Source organism: Diuraphis noxia, unplaced genomic scaffold (assembly GCF_037042655.1).
Source record: "Diuraphis noxia isolate RWA-SAM2 unplaced genomic scaffold, SU_Dnox_SAM2 contig0002, whole genome shotgun sequence".
Lineage (NCBI taxonomy): Eukaryota > Metazoa > Arthropoda > Insecta > Hemiptera > Aphididae > Diuraphis > Diuraphis noxia.
In genome coordinates, this window is record NW_028301712.1 from 4,939,112 (window position 1) to 4,950,677 (window position 11,566).

Sequence of the window (11,566 nt, forward strand, 5' to 3'; positions counted from 1 at the left end):
ATAATAATAAATGATAGTGTGTATCCTAAACATCGTAAATCTATCATTGATCTCGAGGAAAATATTAAAGCAAAAACTTCAACTCAAATATTATAAATCAAATTATCTTACCTATAATTAATCGATCAAAAATTTGCATGTAGCAATATCACATTAATTTTCTATACTGACTAAGTTATTTGCCAAAATAAACGTATAAATCATTTATATTCTATATTGTAACCTCATTATTACTTTTAAACATCTAAATAATAACAAACATTAATAATTTTCAAAATTATAATATTATTAACGTCCCCAAAAGGTTATTTTCTGATTAATTTGGATCACGATTTCTTAAAATGTATTTAGGTCGAATACAACTATTATTGCTTTTATATCTATATAAATCTAAAGAATTTGTTCTGGCTACTGAAATATTTTATCATTCTACTCAGACACCCAGCCCTTAAAATAAGGCCCAACGAGATCTATGTAGATCCAGCTTATGATTAGGTTATTGGATCAAGATTATTAGATTAAAAATAAATGTTTATAAATATGTTGACATTGAATTATGAATTGATATAACAGAAATATAATTTTATATTAAAAAGGACGGGGTTAATTTCCTACAGAGCATCCCTAAAATATTATATATCTATAGTTATAATAACTATACATAATATAATGAATAAAATAAATATACTAATTTTAACTTTTTGACCGTGCGTTAAAGTCTACAAGTAAAAATAATATTATAACGAAATGTTCATTAAAAAAATATACTCACTTATTAATTAAGTCTTACTCTCATCGATATAATACTGTGTAGGTGTATTATGTATTATTATATGTATATTCATGTATTGGAAAAAAAGGTTTATGAATATAGATAATTTATATAAGTGTACCAATATTTATAGTTAATGTATTATTATGATCTTAAGAATTGTATTATTCCATAAACAAGTATAATAAATACGTAGTTCTGATAAGCTTTTGACAACTTTTTTAAAAAGAATTTATATATATTTTACTTATATTTAAAATTAAATATGAGTACAAAAATACTCAATAATTATATCAGATATAAAAACATTTTATATCAAAAATAATCAATTAAAAAAAATTATAAATTTGGCACAAATTAAGTCTAAGTGTATCTTTATTTATATATAGGAAGTGTAATATATGCTAATATTAAATTATTATTTATTCACTCCTTATATGATTATAGATGATGAATTCGATAAACGTTCAAATATACTAATCAATCTACCATATTGTATAGAAGGATTTTTCGATCATCTTAAACTATAATATAATGTTTGACATTTTCATCTGATAAATAATTAAATGATAACCATTTTGGGAGTGATCTAACATGTTAGCCTGTACAATGGAGGAAAGAAAGTCAGTGAAATCAAATATTCGGTGATAATCGAAGATTAAAATATAAACGGTACATTTATCCGCAGAAGAACATCGAAAAAAGTACTCAAAAACTCTGCAATCTGATCACTTTCATACAACATGTCATATATGCAGTTGAAATGTAAGTTTTGGAGTACATAATATACCTTTTGTATATTTTATGCTGTCAGCTATGTATTTATTATTGTTGATTGATAATTATATGGTGGTATGATCCGAGATCGCGTGATTATATAGTTTCAATAGATTGTGCAAAAAATAACACGATATTATGCAGAATAAATAAGCCAATAGGTCCACAATTATAACGGAACCCACTTGTAGGTATGGAAATTTATTTAAAAATAATATGTAAACAATCACAAATTATAATTTTACACTGTGTACTCAACTACTAAAGTTTTCCTGCAGTGTACTATAATCCGGATAATTATATGATTATATCCATTTGGTAATGAAAATATAATAATTTGACAGTATAGTATGTATAAGTACTGGTGATTAAATAACACTTTATAATCAACAGACATACGCCATGAATTTACATAAATGGTTACATATATGATGATGATTAAAATATTGTGAACAGGAAGCCTGTTGGTATATTTGCATAATAATTATAGGAATGAGGTAAAAGTTCTAATATTATAACAATATAACGTACAACAGTCAACAATTAATGTCAATGGGCGCCACTGACCAATGTGCAAATATATAAGTATACATGCAGTGTATTTAGAATCACAATAGACGTACTAAAATAAGACTAAATTATTTTATATTTACAGAGTATTGACGATAAATTAGTTTATTAATTTTAAACTATTTTGTAACTCGTTATACACCCTACAAAATACGAAGGCTATCCAATACTCATCATAGGTACAATATTTTGTATATATAAAAAAAATCATTTCACAGCAATTAGTTGCTATCTTTTTCAATATAATTATCTAGTATATAATCAAAAATCCTTACAGCTTTTCAGTGTAGGTTTTAATGACATCAAATCATTCGTATAGCAATCGCTAACTTCTTTGGGCGATAATAAGAATAAGCCAAAAAACAATTTTAATATTCCTCCTATTTCGGAATCGTTATTTTTAAATTCTTTTGAAAGCCTTAATTGTTGTATCTTCCTCCGCCATGCTTTAATTGAGCTAAAGGTCATACTTCAGAGATCGCTACATGAAAGGATCTTTCAAAGTCCGCATATATTTTATCTGGGTTTGAATAATTTTGAATTAAACGAAAAGCTTTTTTGTATTTGTTGTTAGTTTTATTTGAAAGTAAAAAGAAAACTAAAGGAACATAGTGGTTATTTTTTACACCATGAACTGTAAAAAGTTGGTGAAAAAGCTTGGGCAACTTTTGAATGTACCGTCAATAAACACAGTTTTCATTTCACGTAATACTTCCAAATTGTTATTACATGAAAATTCAATAATATTGGTTTCTGCACTGTTAATAAATAAAATATGTTCACCCCGATTAGTCATTAAATTATAATTTTTTAATATATTACGAGTCTCATCCAATGTTTTAGGCAAGGTTGGTACTGTACCTACTACACCAACTTGCAGGTATATTTTTTCGAATCTTACATAAATCTTGAGCATCTATGGTTTCAATGTCGCATTTGGACAACTCACAGCGAATTATTTTTGCTGGTTGTTCATGCAATACTTCCATAGCTTTTCGTTTTGAACTGTTATTTAATTTCTGCTTGTTAAGTGATTTATCATTTTCTTTTTGATGGCTATATATTATATTTTTATCGACGATTGTATTCATAATATTTAGTTTCAAATACGACTTACATTTTCTTTTGACACACGTCCAACGGTCGATGTCATCTGCCAATTTTGTTGTAATCCCAATTTATAACCTTCAAGTACAATAAGTTTTTTATTTTTTTCACTGTACATGAATTCCATACTAGATACTTAAACGGAAACAAAAATACAAATTTAATGACTATACGTAAACTACTAACAATAGACGAGTATAACTAACGATAGTAGGTATCGACTAGATATCCGTCCATATCAATATAATACAACAACGATTATTTTACGACATACCTAGTTCTTATCTAAATCATTTTTTGGTACATTTGTACTCATAATGTTGGGAAATATGTTATAATAATATTATTAGATCGTATTTCGCCTTTTTTGTAAGTGTTTATCGCATTGCGATAACAGTATCTCTATAAACCTATATAGCTGTCCATCTGTCTGCCTATATGTTCGCGTATCTTATAATAGAATATATGTTCATATTACGGTTTTACAGTGTTAAATGCAGTTTTAAAGCATCCAATTCGGATGTACTTACCTAGAATATCGGGAACCAATTCGGATGTGTGTCATTATTTTCAGAAAAATCAATTCTACAAAATGGTTATAGTGAATATGTTTGTAAATAATTAAATTAAAAAATATACTTTTCAACTTTTTTCCCAAAACGTTAAAATAAATTAAAATAATATGAAATAATTGTAGTTCTTATCCCTGTGAGTCTAATAACAAAACCAAATCTTCATGGGATACCCTGTATATTACCATTTTAAAATCAAAAGTTGATGGTCGTTTCACCAATAAATAGAAGGGTGAAAAAATAGTAAATTAAACATTACGTTTCACGATAGTGTGGTAGCAACTATGATTATATAATTCATTCAATATATTTTGATAGAGTATATTACATATTATTTTGTAAAAATAAATAAATTAACAATATACATGTTTTGACGAAAAGATAAATTAAATATATTCATTAGTAAAATCATTTATATTATAATAAAGCTTTATTTCAACTTCAATAATTGTATACAATATTTAATCAGTTTCATCTGAAACTGGTCAAATAAGGTTTAATGTTTTGTTTTTTATTTATTGCCTTTAATTTTTTACACATTATAGCGAATAAAGTTAAATTTATAAACTCAATTAATATGCGTATCATAGAATATCCACTAAAATTTAAAAAAAGCAAATTCCCTTCGCAGATTCACTTTTATGATTAGGTAGGTAGGTGTGATGTTTTTTTGTTTTTTGAATACAATTTAAATTCAGTTATGGGTAGTATGCATTTATTATAGATATTACAAAATATATTTAACATAAAAATCACAAAAAACTTATTATTATCTTACAGTTTTAAGTATTTTTGTGAAAAATTATTTCAAAACGTTGACAAATATTATAAAATATATTAATATTATATGACAAACTAAATTTTATTTTAAATTTTTAAGTGATAATATAATACGCTAGTTTAAATAATATTATCATCCTACAGTCATCACACATGTTATTAATGTTATACATACATTTCAATTAATAATTGTAAGTATTACATAAATTCAATAACCGTTGATGTTAACATTTAAGATTGATTACCTCTTTTTAGAATCTACAAAATAAAGCTGTAGATTTTAATAATTATTTTAGAATTTGTTTATTCAAGCCTAGGGTTTAGTAAATATCTGCGGTTAATTTTGCATATTAACATTGTAAAATATTTATATATATTTATATTATATATAAATATTTATGTATAATCTACACATTATGCGTATATATTACAAAATAAAACAAAGTAATAAATTATACTATTTATAGTTATTAATTATTTGAATTTTTGATTATGGTCGCTATAATTGATGAAACACAATAAGGTCTTGATCTTATGGAGGTCTAGAGAGGATATCAGAAAGTTTACCATAATGAGAGTATTCGTGACAGATATACTCGATAAGGAAGACTTACCTATTTGATCGCAAATGGAATGATCACGTTGGGGGTCACTTTGACACTATAATACATTCGAAGCAGTGCGTCAAACGAGAATGTCATGTTCCCATTTTGAATATGATTATACGACTTCTTAGCATTAGTAGAGGTTAAAATTAGATTAAAAGAGAAGGATTGTTTAACTTAATTTAATTTGGTATACATGGCTTTTAAAATCAAAATTTGTAATATATTAAACTCAATAGGCAATACATAATATAATGATACGTTTTCAGTTATCAGTATTCCCATCTACCTACAGGTCCTTACTGTAAAAACGCCCTGTGTAAATAATTCTACCAAAAATACATAAGTGATTTCACTTTGATTCACTTGAAGATCAAAAACGAAAGCACTTAGGCAAAACATATAAATTTAATTTCCATTAAAGAACAAATACATCTGTTACTCTAATTTTATTATATCTACTCACAAGTCACATACCCACCCATGCAATATGTCACAATTTAGAATGACGCTATCCTGATTACACGTTCCATAAAATTATCAGATGTCAGACATCGAAAACTTAGAGCGAACAATGTAATCATAGGAATGATCTTATCTTAGAATAAATGCCAAGAATTACAAAAATATAAAATAAACTATAAAAAAATACGAATGTTTTTTTATAAATTCGTAAAATGCTATTAAATTTTAAAACCTTAGTTTGTTAAACAAAATGTGTATATATCTCAAAGTGTAAAATAGCACAATGTATTATATATATTTAATAATTTAATATATTACATCGGTAAATATATTTTAACTTTTTTTAAATTTCAAATTTAATTAATTTATCAATCCTGATGCTAGATGAAAATGATCATATTACAGTTTAATACACAAACAAAAAAATATATATTATAAATATGGTTTTGCAGTTGGATCTGATTATGAATTATATAGTCTAGTAATAGAAATTGATTTAATCTAGGTGTTCTGTATTTCAGCGGACGATTTAAATTTGTTCTGATGTTGTTGCTATTTAATGTCTTCGAGTTCCGATTCTTAGACTTTGTAAGTATATTGATTGATGGTTGTCAGCGTTAAAATATTTAAAATGTAAAAACTAAAATCATTAACGAACAATCAAAATTGAAGGGTTTGATCGCACTCGATTAATAAGCTTGCTATGACACTAATACATTAAAATTAACATTAGATAATATAGTTATTTTTATTATTTTTACCGAAAAAGTAATAATACATAATTATTACTGTTCATTTTTTAAATTATAGGTGTACAAAATAGCAGGTTAGTAGCAGGTGTAGTGTAAAAAAGAAAATATCATCAAGGTGTGGTGTTTAATATATACTATATATAGAAACAATTTTTTTTTAACTTATTTGTTTTCCTCTGTAGTAAGTTGACTAACCAGTTTTGATGATTTTCTTCGTAATGTATGAAAAAACTGGTATTTTTTTTGGCAAATAATTGCCAACATTTTTCTTTTACATTTTAAAATAATCAATACCGTGTACCTAATAGATTAACGAAAAAAAAACTATATTATTTTATTATTAGGTAGGTGCATAAATGCAAATTGTGGTGTAATGTTTCGTTCAATAATCAATATTTAGGTATGTACGTAGTACATAATATTATACATTTAGTCCGTAATATAATATTAGGTTTTAATGTCATACATTTAATAATTTAGTTGCCACCATGCACGCTAAGCTTATACATGTATATAGGTAAATACTTAGCCGAAACCCATAGTAAGTTCAAAGAACTCAGGCACATAATGAAAATAATATGAATCTAATATCTTGTTCGGGTATCTTAATTATTACCACTTTATTCATTATTACTCAATATGTTTATATCGATGGTAACAAACAAATTACTGGCTTGAACTAAATCTGTAGCTATTAATATAAAACTAGTATAGTGTGTTAAAATATATTGTTCCAACTTCAAATTCAAATATAATAAGTTACCATTGTAACAAAAAAGGTAATTAGTACCAATCCAATTAATGAAACATGCGCACTGTACGTATTGTATTATTTTTTAATCTATTGTAGCCTGTATGTAGGTACTCAAGAGTTAAACTACAACATAATATTAAAGTGCAGCTTTCAAAATCTTAATTTTTGTTTTTGTTTTTTTTTTTTTTCATGTCAAATTGTCAACCATTTAAAATAAAATCATAAATATCCTAAAATGGTCATTAATTTGTTAGTTTTAATCAGTAATTAGTAGGATACTTTAAATAAATAACAGTAGTTGAGTTTATCTCTCTAAAAGACAATTTCTGGCCAACTATATCATGTACAATATAATAATACACATATATTTCTCAAAAGTCGTAATGTACCTACCTTAATTTTGAATAAATATAAAGATTATACATATGATATTTATTAAGAATTTTAACAATTCTATTTTAAATCGTAAATTAATGTACGAATATAAATCTTCATGATAATAATAATAATAATAATATTTATTTGCAAATCATTTTTTGTTGTTTTTTTTTTTTTTGGCTGGGTCAAAAAGCTTGAAAATTTAATTCAAAAATCATAATCAAAGAAGAAAATTTCTATTATTTTAATTCTTAGTTGTAATTTAAAATTATCATTTGTGGGTAATAATTGACATTTCTAAAGTATATTATATTTTATACACGCAATGATAAATATTATATAATTTTGGTAAAAAAGTTAAAAAATATATTTTTTATTTAATCATTTCCCAAAAAAATTGACTATAGCAATTTATAAAATTTTATTTTCATTTATTTCCTGATTCGAATTTTTTCTTTAGTTTCGAAAAAAATTCAGAATTATTTAACATCGTAGTATTATCAAAAAATATATGAAACGCCACGCTGCGCGCATTCCCATACGGCTGGCCGAATACTTTCCGTGTTCTTAATAGTTATAAGTTATAACTTATAATCATATATTATTTCTTCAAAACTAGGAAAAATATTAAAAATCAGAAAATTAATGAAAATAAAATGTTGAAACGTCAATATTTTCAGAAAAATAAACTCTACAAAACGGCTATATTTAATTTTTTTGGGCAATAATTAAGTAAAAAAATATATTTTTTACATTTTTTACAAAAACATTAAAATAAAAATGATATGATTGTAGTTCTTATTCCTGTGACTCTTATTGTAAAACTAGAATTTTTATATCTCCATTATTTCGTGAAATATCGCAATGGGTAAATTCTCGCGGGACATTCTGTATTTTGGTTTTCTAAATATTGTTCAAATTAAAAACTACCATTAGAATAGTTTTTTAAATGCGTCATTAAAATGTTTACATAATATACTTAAAATAAAAACACGACACTATGTTACGTTACGACATGAAAAATGAAATGAATTTCTTACTGTTGGTCTGTGTATTTTATTCGGGTTATTATATTATTAATTTTAAAATTCAATTCATATTATTTTAAGAAATGTAGTTACTGTTTCTTAGTGGTCATTTATTTCCATTAGATGGTTAGTTTAATATTATATCATTTAAAGTTGTTATTTGTTACCATGAGTTTTTACCATTTGTTTTCAACTTTCAGGTTAGGTATATACCTGATAATATCCAGGACTAGATGATGAGGATCACAGCTCCGCAGAAATGTTGTGAAATCAATACAAACTATGCTTAATCGTGATTACTGACCGATAGTATTATGTTGTGAAATTTGGAAACCGTTGCAGCATCACGATTCACGAGCGTTGAGAATGAACAAGCGTCGTCCCTGATATCATCACAACGCTGGTATGTGGTTTATCGTATATTCTGGCGGCCCCTTTTGGTGGTGTGTACCTACTCAAGGGGGTACATAGGATCATTTTCAGGGGGGGGGGGGGGTCAAAATGAAACTAAATTACAAAACCTATTAATTGCATATAGATACCAAGTTGATATTTCTTGAAAATGATAAGTGATAAGTAGGCATTGAGCAAAATGCATGGTATCAAATATAAAATAAGTATATAAACTCAATGCATACATAATTTTTTTACATAATTTATTATTTTATAGGAGTGACCTGTCCCTCTTCCAATGAGTGCTCTTGTGTGCACTATGTGGTTCATGGTACATCGACGTGTCGCACGAAATGTTCCTTTTTTTTTTACAAAAATCCGGCAAGCTACACAGCCGGAGATCATTAGCTGCCTATCTACAACGCCGTGTCATTGTATAGTTCTATGTTAAAAGTAAAATATTGCATAAGTCGTAGTGATAATCAAATTGGCAATAATATGTTAGGACTACAAATCTAATATCAACAAAATCATAAGAATTTTCCAAGTTTTGCTCTTCAGAATTTGGTGGTAGTACGTATGTTATCCAACCTATATCCGTGCCAACTGCCAACAACACATACCTCTGACACATAGCTTGAAAATGTTATTAAAAATAAAACTAATCTGTTAGATTTTGATAGGTAATTCGTGAAATCTCTTAGAATCACATGTTTGGTTATAATTCCTACTTAATAAACCGTTGATTTCATAGTGCAGTAAACACAAATAACAAAACAAATTAATTGGAAAATAAAAAAATATTTTGGTGGTTATAATAAAAAAAAATATATGTTATTGTATATATCTAATGACATATTTTCTAAATAAAGGACATAGATACATTGTACGTTTCTTCAGATGTAGATACTACCAAATGTATGGTTGCATTGTCTTAATTTAACTGTCACCACTCCATCAAAACAAATTATACAAAACAAAGGTTTTAAATAATTTTTTTTTTACTAAATAAACAATGGTAGAGAGGTATGAAAAAAATTTTGACGCACTTATTAAATCATTTCTTGAATTGTCCTCTATTATTCGTAATGATCTCAAAATAATATAAAATTTAAATTTGTATGACTAAATTATTTAATTATAATATATGATTATAGATTGATACTAATCATAGAATTAGTAAAGGGATGGATGTTGACCCAACTACCTTAAAAGTAAACTATGATAGAATTCAATGAAATTAAGCGTCATATATTGCAAGTGATACAAAGAATCTATGTGGGGTAACTGTATCTATCTAGTTCAGACGTACAGTTGAAAATACTGCATAATTGTGTATAATCACACTTTAAGATGGTATTGAATATTCAATTACTATTATATAATAAATAATAATAATTTAAAAAAATAACTTACATAAAACAATAATTTGAAATAATTATGAACTACAAACCTACGTATTGCATTGCAAGTATACAATATAATATATCTTAATCTTAAACATGTCTTGAATGACTCGAAATTCCAATTGGATATAAAATGCCACACCGTCATATAATATTTTTTCGGCAAGCAAATTTGCCAATGCTATCAACTGAAATTGCTAAAAACTTCAAAAATTATTCTTTCTATATAATATACCATATTTCCCTATGTAATAGTTAATGAAAAACTATAATAATTAATCAATAACGATTAAAATTTTAAATCCAAACTTCTCTAATTAACAAGAATGTATCTCAATGTAACAGTGTAATTAATATATTATAACAATACTTAAGTTCAATGCAATTATATTGATAAATATACTGTTCAAAAATGTAAACTGTTTACATTTATATACATTGCTATTAATCTTTTGAAGACTAAAATCCTCCCTGCTTTTTCATTTGAAATACTTAACTGCACATGTTGATATCTTCTGATGAAGTGAACAATGTTCTAAAAATATATTTTATTATTTTTTTATCATACAATGTTGAACTAGGTATACCAGTGGCGGCTCGTAGATGGGGGCGATGGGGCGATCACCCCCCCCCCCCCTTCTAGAATCGTCATTTATTACCAATTTATAAGTTAAATATTAAATTTCTCATTTATATTTTAGTATAATATTGTCAAAAATAAAAATCGTGTTTCCTACATTTACACTAATACATATTATGAAAACATTATCAGATAATGGGAGTTTAAGAATAAATCATTCGACACTGTAGCTTCTGAGAATCGATAACCAATAACAATTTGCCGAGACCAGCGAGCAGCACATTCGATGCTTGGGCGATGTTAAAAGTCGCTCGTCATTACTATGGTTGGAATACAAAATCTAAGAAGGGGGAACACAATAATAATACTGCCGGCGGGGCGATGATTTTAATCGCCCGTTGACCGTTATGCACGGATTCCGAACTTGCGTATTTATTATTTACTTTGTGCGGTCGTAACTCTAATCAATTCTATCTATAAAAAAGTGTTGACAATTTAAAATATATATTATAATTTATAATTTATATGTATTAAACTATTGAACAGATTAAAATAAATTATTATTATTAATATTATTTGTGTACGATACTTTCCATAAATAAGCAATTTTATATCGCCCTCCCACTT